The sequence below is a fragment of the Helianthus annuus genome, chromosome 11 (genome assembly GCF_002127325.2).
Source record: "Helianthus annuus cultivar XRQ/B chromosome 11, HanXRQr2.0-SUNRISE, whole genome shotgun sequence".
In the NCBI taxonomy this organism is placed as follows: Eukaryota; Viridiplantae; Streptophyta; class Magnoliopsida; order Asterales; family Asteraceae; genus Helianthus; species Helianthus annuus.
The window spans coordinates 144,154,417-144,158,868 of NC_035443.2; the positions used below are offsets into that span (position 1 = coordinate 144,154,417).

Here is a 4,452-nt window from a genome sequence, read left to right on the forward strand (position 1 = left end):
GTGGATATGGTTAGAGCACTCTCCACTAAAACACTAAACACGACTATGTTGGTAGGTAGCGCGTACCAATTCTGACAGCATGCAATTCTTAGATGGTATGTGATGACGGGGGTAGCCCAAGCCTCAATAATATGACTAAAACACATAACAGTCTAAAAGGTTAAATGGTTAAAAGGTTCAAAATCCGCGAGTTATAGTGAGCAGCAAAAGGAACAAGCACAGTAATCAGTCTCATCACTGATAATCCACCCAACTCTTCTCTCAGCCACAAAAGTGGCATGTGCAAAAGAGAACACCCTTTTTACCCGCAGGTCCAAAGCCTTCAACCCCTAAAATGGGTAAGTCCCCTACATCAGCAGAGGTTCACTAGTCAAAGGTTTCCCCTTTGGGAAGAAGCTTTCTCTATAAATGACAAACCATGTCATTCATTCCAGACATTCCGATCAGCCCAGATCTTCCTTGATATCTGATCTTCTTTCTCCCCCCTGGAGAATTTGTTTCATGCATGCTTCTCTTCTTCACTTAAAATAACATAACTTCACTAACTTAAACATCTGAGGCTAAACTTCTTTCAGCCAAAGATTTCAAGTGAATAACAACATAACTAGTGAACCTCCTCTTAAGTCTAGCAAGCGTAGGGGGCCCCGCGACCTGCGTTAGGCAAACTTCAACCCTTGAAGCATTTTTCCTAACCAGTCTGTCCCTACGACACCCGCTGTCTCGGAGGCTTCAAGGCTTGAACCCTTTGAGCCCTCACCACCTTTAGAACACGTTTCCTTGCTATCTCCGGAGCAAGGATGTAACACCCCAAAAACGGGTTTATTAATTATAATAAAGTAACCGAAAATAAACGGGTAAAATACGGTAGTGATAAAAATAAACCCAGTAAATATTAGGATCTAAATAAGTAAGCCTAATATTAACTAAAAAGTGAATCAAAGCTTTGGAGGAAATAAAGCTTATAAAAGACCCGAGGTAACGGGGTGTATGTAACACCCTAAAACATAAATCCTTTTATTATAAATCCGACGTTGATATTAACGAGATAAACTAACTAGTGATAAAACTAACCTAGTTAGATAAGAGTTTAGTGATAATAAATTAGAGTGTTAGAAACACCCAAAATAAAAACCTCATGAAAGTAGGAGGGTTAAAAGTGCCAAGTATGAAACAAGTTTTATTAAACACAAATAAAATAAAAATCCAACACACACACTGGTGTGTGGATCGACCAGAACGTAGAGGGGGGCGATCAGGTTTCTCCAAAACCCTAACTCACCCAAAAATTCACAAATTGAAGGTCAAGATCAATTCCAAAACGAAATCTGAGCCTAGATTGGTGATCTCCATTGCAAGGGGGTCATAAGGTATGTGAAATTTGATAGAAAATCTCTACTTGAAATTCTGATGAACTTAGAGAATTTAGAAATTTTTGATGCATGATTGTTATATGGATGAAATAGGAACATAGTAGTGTCTAGGAGTAAACCCTAGACAAGTACATGTTAAAATCATGCTTAGCTCAAGTAGATTCAGATTTTTGTTGATATTAAATTCATGTATGAGATGTTTTTAGGGTTTTGATTGCGAAAAATTAGTGTTATGATGTCAAGAACATGCTTAAATTGAAAGCTGAATTCAAACAGCTCCTGATCAGAATTTACAGCCGACTTGTATTGGCTGTAACCTGAACAAAACGTGATAAAAACGTGTGTTTCTTGAGTCTAAAAGGTAATTCCAGGAAATATCTTTAAAACCCCACTGGAATCGCATTTTTTCGACGAAAATTGAGCGTTTTATGAATTTTTCCGTATCAAAGGTTCAAGCTGTGTTTTCTGGCAGAATTTGCAGCCCATTACGAATGTCATAACTCAATTTAGTAATTTAGTTATGGTCTCAAATTGTTACTGTAGATAGTTTTAAGCGATTAGAAGAATCGCCAATCGGAATTTCGTCAATCGGATAAACAAGGAATTTTTAATGAATTTTTCCGTAAGCTGCAGTCAGAAGTGACGAATCTGATTGCAGCATAGTAAATGAATTTTTATAAATTTTTGGTAGAGAGTTGGACTCTAAATATTTAACACAAGGATAACCCCTCCGAGGGGCACGTCTCATAAAAATATTGTAATTTTTGCAAGCTCGTAAGTATAGTAAACGGACGTCCCCAAACAGCATATTTTCAGTGAAATAAGCTATACATGTTAATGAATGATCAATGCAAGTTGAATATGAAATTATGCAAATGTATGCTCCTTATCAAGTACAATGATGTATGCTAACAAGAATGTGTTAATGATAACCGGAAAGCGTAGGAGCCATGTCAACATGGACACGAGCATGGAAGGGCAATGGGTCAAAGCTAAATACGGAAGCTATGCATGAACTCGGACGCACGAGGTAAGTGATTTCTGTAATCACTTCTTATTTTATTTAAGTAAAGTAGCGTTAGTTGATTAAGCATGATGATGTTTGAAGTTTCATATGGTTTTGGTCGTATGAAATTGGTAATTTTAGCTTAGTAGACCGAATGGGACAATATAAAGTTGTAATGATATGACGAATAATGTCTAAGTAATGGCTACGGTATGTAATCGGGTAATGGGTAAAATTGCACATAAGTGCACCAACCGAGAATGGGGACTTAGGTTAATGGGTCAAAGTGAAGGTATACTTTAGCACGGAACGTTTGTACAAGCAATGTCGATAGTATTTCATGTGCCCGGTTAGTGTAAGGTGTTATAACATTAACATTATGTGAGCCTTAAGTGTAAACATATGAGTTGTTGATAAATGCATGACGGGTCGAATAATTCGTAATGAATAATAAGCCGAAAATGTATAAGTTAAGAATTTCCTTAACCCGGATGTTGGATTTTAAGTTCACATAATAGAATGTTAGTTTACAATCATGTAGGAAGAAACGAGAGGTTAATCGGGTAAACGGTTTAAAAGCTATGCAAGTTTTTGTGCGTGCGAATGACGAAAACAACACAGCAGAAAAATGGCAAAACTAGAGGTCGTCGTCGACGCCTTGTGCATTTTCAGTTTTCTCCGACGCCTAATTTTCCTGTCTACGGAGGTTTCTGGCTACGCGAAAAACTAATAGCCGTCGCCGACGGCCTCCACATGTTTAAAATGCTGAAATTTGTTAATTAAGTTATTTTGTGTACCGTAAGCTTCGGTATATTAACCGTGGTCTACGACGGGCATCCCAAACATAATTTTGAATGTTTCCTTTATGTTTTTGGATCATAAATCCAAGTCTAAGCACTCCATAATTAATGTACGAGTATGATACGTGAATACGAATAAGTTAACCAAGAATTGAATGTAAGTAAGTATGTGTAGACATGATTATGTAAGCATGTAGTTATGTATATAGGTAAGTAGATGTGTAGATATGTAGGTGCGTATGATTAGACGTATGAATATACGAATGCACGAAGTAGGATTCATTGCCTATGAAAAGAATGGGACAGGTATGCATGTATACATGGCTTCAATACGTTTGAGTATGGACGTTACTAATGATGTGCTTGAGATTGGAATGTAATGCATGAATGAGAATGTCAGACTCTTGTAGAATTGAAGCCGAACCTGGAAGCCGAACTCGAAACAAAGGAATCCGAGAGGATAGTCGAATGAATCAAAGTTTATGTTGTTGAATGTTATATGATTTTTAATTGTACCAGATTATTGTTGTATGATTTTGTCAATGACTAATGGTTAAGTTGTATGTGATGTCCACAGGTACTACACGGATTTCTTCTGCCACTATCGAAGATAAGCGGGCATAGATCGAGTCGAATAACAAGGATTGTACGGAAAGAACAGTTACGTAGTCTTAATTTTGTAACGCATTAATTTGTAAAAAGGGAAGTGAATTTTGTAAGCTTCTTCTTGAATGTGTGTATTGTTTTAAGATCGTAAAGAAATTTTTAAAGCTATTTTTTTCCGCTGCGTTATTTTTAAGTTCTTACACGATGATCTTACAGGGAATCGTTCTTATTACGAACGGGTCATGCCCGAAATTTTCTTAAATAATAGTATGGTAATATTACTTTTCGGATTAAGAAATATGGGCGTTACAAGTTGGTATCAGAGCCCTGGTTTGAGGGAAATCAAGTATGAGGAGGCAAATACTTGAACTCAAACCTGTGTGCTCTTGTGACAAGGAACCCGTACAATCCAAGACTCGATCAAGATCTAAAGGTAGAAGCAAATGTAAGTATGAATTTAAGTATGTTTATGAAGATACTAACATTATGTTGTATGTAAGATAAGCATAGTTGTTTGGATGAGGATGATTCACGACTGCGGTCTCCGACCGACACCAAGGCACGCAGTAAGATAAAGTGGTTCCAGGTACGTAGATTCAATATATGTAAGTACATGTAATGTTAAAACCTATCAAAAGAAGAAGAATTTTAAATGAAAGATAATAATGCG

General features: G+C 36.9%; 1 long non-coding RNA gene across 1 annotated transcript; it reads left to right on the forward strand.

The window, feature by feature from the left end:
• Window positions 1-817: 817 nt before the first annotated feature.
• LOC118483682 lies at window positions 818-2,833 on the forward strand. The gene is made up of 2 exons (XR_004871037.1): window positions 818-1,367; window positions 2,311-2,833. It is a non-coding gene; the product is annotated as an uncharacterized LOC118483682 (long non-coding RNA).
• Window positions 2,834-4,452: the final 1,619 nt, after the last annotated feature.